General features: G+C 36.2%; 1 pseudogene; it reads left to right on the forward strand.

The window, feature by feature from the left end:
- Positions 1–7,895: 7,895 nt before the first annotated feature.
- Positions 7,896–10,792, forward strand: LOC134272185 (piggyBac transposable element-derived protein 4-like; annotated as a pseudogene).
- Positions 10,793–11,146: the final 354 nt, after the last annotated feature.

The following is an 11,146-nucleotide window of genomic DNA, read 5'->3' on the forward strand; positions in this document are numbered from 1 at the left end:
AGTGCTAGGCTTAAAACTAGAATTCTTTCAAAATCCCCCCGTTCAAGTGAATCTTCCTCATTTCGAGGGATTTTCCAAGGAAAAGAATGCATTGGTAAACCAAGAAATTCTCAACATGTTAGGAAAGAGAGCAATTTTACAAGTGGAAGACACATTGGACGGGTTCATAAGCCCCATATTTCTTGTAGAGAAAAAGGGAGGGGGGCAAAGACCTGTAATAAACCTGAAAGAATTAAATGGTTACATGATATACAGACATTTCAAAATGGAGGGACTCAATCTAGTACGAGATATGATTCAAAAAGGGGACTGGCTAATAAAAATAGACCTGAAAGATGCTTATTTCACAATTCCCATTGTAAAAGAAGATCAAAAATATCTCAGATTTATTTGGGAAGGGAAAGTGTATCAATTCCTTTGTCTTCCATTTGGGATAACAGTAGCCCCTTGGGTTTTCACCAAATTAATGAAAGTTCCCATGAGTTACCTTCGAAGGTTAGGGTTGAGATAAGTGATTTTCCTGGACGATATTCTGATCATGAATCAGACCAAGGAGGGGGCATTGATAGATGGCAAGAGAGCAGTCAATTTGCTAGAAAGTTTAGGGTTTCTGATAAATTCCAGGAAATCAAATTTAGTCCCTTCCCAAGTTCTAGAATATCTGGGATTCAAGATAGACTCCAGTATAATGACACTCTCCTTACCATTAGAGAAGACAAAGAAGATAAGAACAATTTGTCAAGAGGTTTTCAGTTCAAATCCTGTTTCAGTAAGGAAATTGTCAGAAGTGATAGGAAATCTCACAGCAAGCATTCAAGCAGTATACCCAGCCCCATTACATTATCGCCATCTACAAATGGCAAAGAACCAAATTTTCAGTCAATATCAAGATTACAATGCTCAAGTCTTCTTAACTCTAGAAACCCAGAGAGATCTACTCTGGTGGATTCACCATTTAAACGACACAAATGGGAAGAGTATTGTAATGAATCAGCCATCAGTAGTTATACAGACAGATGCAAGCAATCTAGGTTGGGGGGCAACTTGCAAAAATGTCAGAATAGGGGGTGCATGGTTACAAAGCGAGATTCATTATCACATAAATGTTCTAGAGATTTTAGCAATAACGCATGCAGTAAAGGCATTTCTGAAACAAGAAACAAACATGGTTGTTCTTATTCAAACAGACAACAAAACAGCGATGACTTACATCAACAAAATGGGTGGAACAGTATCCAAGGTGTGCAATCAGTTAGCATTAGATCTCTGGGGATGGTGTCTGAAAAAGAGTATCTCAATGAGAGCAGAATTCATTCCGGGAAAGGAAAATGTCATAGCAGACTGGGAGTCCAGACATCACAAGGACTCAAGCAGTTGGGGGTTAGATCCATACATATTTCAAATTCTAATGAACAAAACAATAGATTGCAAAGTAGATCTGTTTGCAGACAGAACCAATGCCAAACTAGACAAGTTCATCAGTTGGATGCCAGATCCAGAAGCAATGGCACACAATGCACTGTTGCATCCCTGGGTGGGAATAAGGGGGTATGCTTTTCCCCCGTTTTGTCTCATTTCTCAATGTCTGAGCAAGATTCAGAGGGAAAAAGCAACGATTCTCCTAGTAACCCCAGCATGGTCAGCCCAACCATGGTATGCAACGATTCTGAAGATGTGCATTCAGGATCCCATTCTCCTCCCAATAATTCCCAATCTCCTAATGTCAGACAAGGGAGAACCTCACCCACTAGTGAGAAACAACTCACTCCAGTTAGTCGGATGGGTTGTCTCAGGAGATCCATGCAAACAATGCACTTATCGCAAGAGACTGAAGATCTCATCTGTAACTCATGGGGAAAGGGCACAACATCTTCTTACAATTCAGCCTGGAAAAAGTGGGTTAGCTGGTGTGTCAGAAGGGAGGTTGATCCATTTTCAGCCCCTATAAGCTTTGTATTAGATTTTTTAAGCTATTTGTATTATGAGGGGTTTCAATATAGAACAATTAATGTTCACAGATCTGCTCTTTCCTCTGTGATGCCTCATGTCAATAATTTGCCCATTGGTCAGCATTCCATGGTAAAACTTCTAATGAGAGGTATTTTAAGAGGAAATCCCCCCTTACCAAGATATAAAGAGACATGGGATGTAGATAAGGTTTTAAATTATTTTATTTCTCTCCCAAGTAATGAAGAACTCTCTCTAAAACTCTTGTCAAAAAAGTTGGCTATGCTTTTAGCTATTGCTGCCCCCAAAAGAGTTTCAGAAATAGCAAGATTAGATAAGGGGTTCATGCAAGTTATACCATCGGGTGTTGAATTTCTTTTGCCAGGGTTGTCAAAGACGCAAAGAGATTGCCGTTCAAAAGAAGTGTTTTATGCACGTTTTCCAGATCACAAAAATCTGTGTGTAGTTGAATGTTTACTTGAGTATTTACACAGAACAAAAACATTTAGGACTCATAATGAGCATTCAGGTGATCCAATATTACGGTTGGTTATTAAGCCACATAAAGGTTTAACAGCTAATACAGTTTCAAATTGGATAAGGGATGTTATGGCCATGGCAGGTATTGATACTGCTAAATTTAAGCCTCATTCAGCTCGTAGTGCATCAACCAATAAGGCCTTTAAAAAAGGTACATCTGTAAATGAGGTATTAGAAATGGCAGACTGGTCACATGCAGGAACCTTTTATAAATTTTATTGTAGGTCTACATGCTTAGATAAATCAGATGGATTTTCCAAAGCAGTTTTGACTTTAGGTTAGTTGGAGCTTTGAACCTGCAATGTTATATCTTATGATGTTTTCTGAAATATAATTGAAGATTTTATGAGGGCATATTGCCCGAAATGAAATATTGATTATATGAAGAAAACTCATAAGATATAACATTGCAATCCCTCCACAACCCACCCATAATCAGATTTTGACTTTAATTCATGCATTTTTCTTTTACTGAGTTACATTGATATATAATTATAATTCTAATATATTTCAGAGTGAAGAGACCCTGTTAGTCAGAGAGCTGCACAGAAATGTCCTGGAAAAAAAAATGTTATACCAGTATTGAAATTATTAAAGGATTGAAATAATAATATTGTGTTGTTATAAATCACAATTGCAAAATTGAAAGCATTGTTTAGTGGTCACTCAGGTGTGTCATTCACCTGTAAATGGACGAGTCTAAAAAACTTTCATAGGGGTGGTCACTTTAAACAGCTGATTTTTGAGCTAAATTTGAAGGCATTGCAATGTTATATCTTATGAGTTTTCTTCATATAATCAATATTTCATTTCGGGCAATATGCCCTCATAAAATCTTCAATTACAAGTACACATAGTACACCCAAAATTCTTGCAGGGCCCGTAATGTTTCCATACTAATACTGACCCACATCATAATTGACTGTATTTGCTGCAATGCTGGTTTGATTCCACCTGACAATCTGCTCTCCCCAGATGTCCCTGCCGTACCCCACAGCCACCAAAACCTGGGTTATGGGGGAGTCCTCATACACAGTGACCAGTCCCTTCATCACCCGGGGGTTACTGGTCGATCTGAAGGCTTCTGACATTCTCCTTCCAGGAATAGTCATGTCAAAGGTCTCCAACTGACAGGTGGCAGGTACACTCACACCCGCTTCATTGGCCACATGTACAGTGAAATACAGAGGAACTCCAGAAGGGCTCAGAATCTACAAGGTTTAGTACGTAGTGATGAAAAATGATAAATCACAGACAAACTTGAGCTTGCTAATAACTATGTAATTCCTGTACTTTGGAAGATATGCAAGTAGAGTCAAATCTTGTTAATATCTTCACTTAGACAGAGAAAAAACTAAGAGATATCTGAAGATTCATGATACCAAGGTTAAAACACATTAAGAAAAATTACTTGGAAAACAATAGGCCCATGGGCCACATCGCTCACCTGAGCACTGTGGCTAGTAAAAGTATAAATTGGTTTATTATTAAAAAGGCAAAATCCAAAAGTAGTCCCATGAACAATCATGGATTTTCTATCTTTGAGAAGAGAATTTTTAAGAATTTTTCCTATATATTTCTATGTAAAACTTTAGTCGGCCATTTTGGCCCTGCCCAACCCCCCCCCCCCCCCCCCCCGGGGGTCATGATTTGAACAAACTTGTAAAACTTTGGTCAGCCATTTTGGCCCCGCCCTACCCCCGGGGGTAATGATTTGAACAAACTTGAATCTACACTTCCTGAGGATGCTTCCATATAAATATGATGAATTATGGCTTGGTCATTCTTGAGAAGATTTTTAAAGAATTTTCTTATATGTTTTTATGTAAAACTTTGGTCGGCCATTTTAGCCCCGCCCTACCCCTGGGGCTCATGATTTGAACAAACTTGAATCTACACTACCTGAAGATGATGTACAAACTTGAATCTACACTACCTGAAGATGATGTCCCCATAAGTTTCATCTTTCCTGGCACAGTGGTTCTTGAGAAGAAGATTTTTAAAACATGCCACCAAATTTTCATTAATTGCCAATTATCTCCCCTTGAATGAGGGCGTGGCCCTTCATTTGAACAAACTTGAATCCCCTTCACCCAGAATGCTTTGTGGCAAGTTTGGTTGAAATTGGCCCAGTGGTTCTGGAGAAGAAGTCGAAAATGTGAAAAGTTTACAGACAGACGGACAGCTGGACGGACAGACGGACAGCTAGACGGACAGACAGACGGACGCCGGACAAAATGTGATCAGAAAAGCTCACTTGAGGCTTTGGCTCAGGTGAGCTTAAAAACTTGAATCTACACAAGAAATGTACTTGAGGATGCTTCCATATAAATATGATCAATTTTGGCTTTGCTATTCTTGAGAAGAAGTTTTTTAAAGAATTTTCCAATATATTTCCATGTAAAACTTTGGTCGGCCATTGTGACCCCACCCTACCCCCGGGGGTCATTATTTGAAAAAACTTGAATCTAGGCTACATGAGGATGCTTCCATATAAATATGATCAATTAGGGCTTTGCTATTCTTGAGAAGAAGATTTCTAAAGAATTTTCCTATAATTTACTTCTATGTAAAACTTTGGTCAACCATTGTGGCGCCGTCCTTAAACCCAGAGGGTCATGATTTGAATAAATTTGAATCTACACTACCTGAGAAAGTTTTTGATGCAGTTGAATAGCGCTCACTAATACCTATCAGCATATTAGATTTGATAAAAATACCTTGAATTATTTAATGAAACTTAGCTTAACACTTTTTTTAAGAAAAAAGAGAGATGAAAGGAAAGGTTGGGGTCAAAATGTTATTGCGGTTGAAAAACTGACATCACAATGAATTTACTTTGAACAAATGAATTTTGATAAAAATATAATTAATGATTTATTTAAAACATAGATAAACACTAATTTAAAAAAGTGAGGTCAAGGTCAAAGGAAATGTCAAGGTCAAAACAAGTTGATGCATTAATAGCTCCTAGCAGTATGTATCAGCATATGAAGTTTGATAAATATATCTTGAATTTTTTATTCAAAATTGATCTAGACATTTATTTTGAAAAGTGAAGTCAAGGTCACAGGAAAGGTCAAGGACAAAAAGAGTGAAACATTGTAAAGCTTACATCAGTATATCATCATGTGAAGTTTCAATATACAATTTGAATGGTTTCTTTAAATCAAACTAAACAATCTAATTTAAACATGTTAATAGAAAGTCAATTGAAGGTCAAAGGAAAAGTCAAGGTAAAAAAAAATGTTAATGCAGTTGGATAGTTTACATCAGTATGCATCAACATATGAAGTTTGATCAGTCCATCTTGAATAGAATCTTTTAAACTGAGCTAAAAGTGAGGTTAAGGTCAAAAGAAGGTCAACATGGTCAAGGTCAAGAAATGTTGACGCAGTTGCAGAGTTCTCCTCAATATTAATCAGCATATGAAGTTTCATAAAAATTTCTAGAATAGTTTCTTTGAGCCCGATGAAAAGACAGATGGAAGGTTGGAGGACGGACATGATAAAAACTATGTATACATGTATTCCTAACCATGCGTGGCATAAAAAAACTTGAATCTACATTATATGAGAATGTTTCCATCTATCAAGATTATATAACCACATTCAAAGAATTGTGGTCCTCTGCTTTCTGTGTTTTAGTGAATGGGATGCCATAATTTATGGCAGATTGTGTGTCAAATATGCACCCCTATCATATGCCAACTTTTGAAAATTAGGTCAAAGGGGAAAATTCATAGCATACTCAGAAATATTTTGTTGCCGGTAATGTACATGTCAAATATTAAAGTCCTATTTCCTTTCAATCAAAAGTTATAAGGAAATATAATATTTATGACAAGTAGGTTAAACTTCTAGGTCAAGGTCGCAGAGTCAAAAGTCATGATATATTTAGCAAATCTTTTCACGTGTAATATACAATGTATAATTTGAATGCCCTATATTTTCTCTTTCAAAATAATCAATTTAAATAAACATGATAAATGTTATTTTTTGGAAAGTAGGTAAAACTTTAAGGTCAAGATCTCACTTGGGTTAAAATTCATAGTATATTTAGAAAGTTTGGTGATAATATGCATGTGTCAAATATGAAAGCCCCATCTCTTATTTTTCAAAATCTATGACCAATTACTTATTTCATTATTAAGGTTAAATGCATTGTGACAAATGCACATACTGTCAATAAGATGGACAGACTGACAAAAAATGAGATTTAATGTCCCCTCCCTTTCCCAAAAATGAGGGAAAATAATGCCTCTGCTGTTCTTGAGCAGAATTTATGATGGAAAAAATCCCATGCATATTTCTTAACGTAAATCAATATTGTGTTTTTTATATCATTAGTTCCCTCTCCCTGAATTTTTCACTCTGACATATGGAGACACCACCACAAAATGATAAGGTGGTGATAATAATATTGTGAACATTTCCAGTCCATTAGGGGAGTGGGGATGACCTCCAGGGGTTCATAACCTTTACACCATTAAATTTACATAACATAATAACACAAGAAACAAAATTATGTACAGTCAAATGGAAAAAGTTTCCTACAACTTAGGAGTCACATGATCATTTGTCATTACAGGGACAGGGGTTGGATAGGGAGCCCCCCTCACAGGTATTTGCAGGACAATAATATATACTGAAGCAAATAAAAATAAAATGACTTTGGATGCCCTCCACCCTATAAAACAGACCCCACCATAAATCTTATTTTTTTCTTTCTGGTCTGGAAATCCCCCTCCCTGAAAATCGTATTGTAGCATCCAATGACATTTGATCCTTTAAACTTTAACCTTTATCATAGACTATTTTACCCAAATCTATGCCAAAACTTGTGCTTACCGGACTGTCGTACGTCCTTTCAACTTCATTAGTTATCTAGAATGATCTAACTGTGTCTCGGTACAAGCCCTCACCCGGGTCCGTAGGACAATATCATTTTAACGATAGAACGTTCTATATAAACTTCATGAAATATAATTAATTAATTAACACAAAAATGAAATAGGCCTAATTCCTTCAGATATATACATGCTGTGTTCACCACACTGCACGTGCAGACTGCAGCGCAATCTAAAAACGATTATGGTAAAACTAGTACTTAAGTTGGGTACGTGACACAAGCCCACTGTAATGCAGCGGACATGCTATGGAAAGGTTCTTAGGAATAGTCTTAAGATATAACTTAAGAGGTATGAAATTTTCCCCTCTCTTCCACATAAAAAAGTTTCAGACACTTTGAAAAAAATATGAAATTAATTTTACATATCCCCCCCCCCCCAGTTTTAATTTTCAAGAAAAAGACATTCATATTTTTCTCTAATTCTATGAATAAATTTTTAATAACTCGTAGCATGTTTCTAATATTTTAGACTTCATAAAATCAGGCCACTTATCAACATGACGAGAGAAAATTTCAAGAAGGTTTACAAACCAGGGAAGTGCAAAAGCATCGATGAGGGCATGATAAGGTATTTATAGGCCATTACATTTTATAATCCTTCTCTTATTCTTCATGCACTCTTTACTTAGCTTATAAGCTACCTTGAAATCATCTTCATTTTAAATTACTCATTTCACATGTTTTTAAGGTAGAAAGGACACCATTATGCCCAGCAGTACACCCCAGGAAAACAGATAAAACGTGGTCTTAAGGTATACTTATACAGCATTTTTCAAAACTCATGTTTTCCAAAATAATATTAAAGATGATTCCCATTGATGCTTTTCAGTGAATATATATGGGGTAATATTTAGCTATCCATATCATTTTTTTTTATTTTTCACTTTGTAATAAATTTTATGCATAAAATTATGATCTAAATTAATTTGACAATTCCACGGAACATAAAATGAATATTAAATACACTTGAAGACGCTTTTACCACATGCATGCATTGCGCCACACGGGCGACTATTAGATTAGAAAGTCATAAAGTAACAATTTTATGTAAACGTTTGCCATCGAAATTCTGTAACAACTTGTACTGCACATAAATGTATATGAAACATTAGACTATGTACATGTATGTAAGAAGTCCATGCATGATTATTTACTTATTTTCTTCTCAACTGTATTTTACAAGAACATGTACTGCACATAAATATATAACAAGAACAGCACTTTACACGTAATGACATTGAAATGTTTTTTTTAGATATGGACGAGATGTGAACCAAGCGGGTACACGAATGACAACCGAGTGTACCTTGGTAAACACGATTCTATGTGTGGTCCATCACTAGGGGAACGGGTTGTTAAACATTTATGCAAGCCTCTGAAGTGGAAAGGTCATCATGTTTTTTTTGACAGGTATTCAGGTAGAGAGAGAGAGAGAGAGAGAGAGAGAGATCTGAATGTTCTTACCAGTAAAATAATTAGAATGAATCAAAGATGAACTTGAAAAGGCTAAGACATAGTCATTCTCAGCTTGAATCCTAAGGGAAGAAGCTTTTCGAGCATCAGATATGGCAAGATATACGCTTATATTAATATTATTAGCGCATTTAGCGAAAGGCACAAGTGAGCGCTTTTAGGATTAAAATTTGTCTACTGTGTGTCGTCGTCGTTGGTCTTGTCATACTAGTAATATTATGATCAGGTGAGCGATGTGGCCCCCGTGCCTCTTGTTAATTAATTTAGACTAAGCAATCTGAAATAACTATCATGAATATAGTCTAATTATTGTCTTTTTTCAATTGTAGATACTTTACTTCCATTCCACTACTCCAAACTTTGGAATCTAAATTATGTGATATATGGATGCATGTGGCACAATTATGTCAAACAGGAAAGGCTTTCCATTACAGCTCAGGAATCCACACCTTCCTGAGACTCAGAGGGGCGATGCTGAGCAGATGCAGCACAATAATCTTGTTGCCACAGTCTGGAATGATGCTAAACCTGTATGTATATGATTACCGGTAATATTTTTAAATTGTACAAAATATATATGCTAACACTATGATTGTTCAATGCAATTCTATTTTGGTGACTTTTTTTGAAAGATAGACAAATAATGTAAGGATTTAAACTTGTTTATGTTATGGTATTTTTAGCCGGGCTCATTTCTCGTAGAGAAAGGCCCGGCTATTGCGACGGTGAGCAACAGAAAATGCTGCTTCTTCACCGCCAAATTAAATTTACGAGTTAGACTATAGTACGTCTGCGCAATCACCTTTGAGGCAATACAAACACTGAATTATTTTCATAGTTATCTGAAATTGTCAAAAATGATTATTATTATAAAATACTTTATATCGTTTTCGATGATTAATCATTTGGTTAAAACATGCGAAAGGTCTTCATCATGCAGGTATCCCTGTCTGCGTCATATTCTATTAATAAAGGGTGTACTATCAGGCTTATACAAATGCGGGGAACACCATTAATGACTTGATGTACGCTTTGATGCAAAACTCCCCTCTGAGGACCCATCTGTGCATAATTGTTTGACCTTAAATAATCTTGCTGCATCAGCGTTTATTTACTTCTGTTGGTATGTAAAACCCCGAAATGATACATGTGACAAACATTTTACGCTGTTAAATTCTAGACACATTTTAATTAATTTTAAAGCTTTTGAATGCTATATATGAAATATATAGATATATAATCATCTTTTCAATGTCTGAATCAGCTTGTTTTTAAACTGTCATTGCGGTCTTTGTTCATTACCCTGTAAATGAGCCCGGCTTTCAGTACTTCTGAGTACTTTGATTTCTTTATTAGGTTCACATAGTATCTACAACTTCTGATCCTCTTGGAGATGGCCCAGCTCAGAGAAAGGTTCGGGGCGGAGGTGTAATTGTTATTCAGCGGCCTCCTGCTGTGGAACTCTATCAGGCAAACGACTATGGGGTAGATAGAACCAAGCAGTAAAGGTCAAAGTGCCTTGTAGGCCGTCCGTCCAAGAAATTTGGAAGTATCTGGTGAATTTTATTTTTGAAATTTCGCTAATTAATACCTTCCTGCTTTGGTTAGAGACCCCAGATACCAAAAAGCCAACGAAGCATTTCTCGATGATCGTCAGCAATCTGGCCATTGCCAGAACTTTTCTAGCAGGAAGCGAGCGCCTTCGACTAGACGGGGGTTTCCTTGTATTAGTGTTGCCAGTGTCGACAGACATATAAGCACAAAGCTGACGAGACCATGTGGAAAATGTAAACAGTGCACACAGAACGGTCGAAGATGCGACACATTTTTTGGTTGTAGCATTTGTAATGTACATCTTTGTAGAGGAGCTTGTTTTCAGGCCTTCCATGCTAATCACAATTTGCTTGCAAAAAAAGCCTAACTTTGCATTCTATCAGTCATGATTGTTGTTTGTATATTTTCAACAGTAATAATAAATAAACAATGTACGGTTGATATCAAATTTAATTTTAACATTCTAGATTTACATATTTTTAAAATTCTTTTTTTTAAAGTGACACTTTGAAACAGTATTCTCAAAGTTAACCTTTTTGAGATTTTTTGAAGTCAGATATTGGCATAACTAGCTCAATAAAAAATGTAAGGAAAACGTTAGGTAACCATGGCAACACCCTCCATTAGAACCAATTGCAATAGACACAATTATGTTCCCTACTAGGGCCTAGTGACGTCTACCAGTGTACGAACTTTTATTGAAATCTAACAAAAACCCTCT

Source organism: Saccostrea cucullata, unplaced genomic scaffold (assembly GCF_032062105.1).
Source record: "Saccostrea cucullata isolate Sc308-1 unplaced genomic scaffold, CSIRO_AGI_Scuc_v1 ctg4063, whole genome shotgun sequence".
Taxonomy (NCBI): domain Eukaryota; kingdom Metazoa; phylum Mollusca; class Bivalvia; order Ostreida; family Ostreidae; genus Saccostrea; species Saccostrea cuccullata.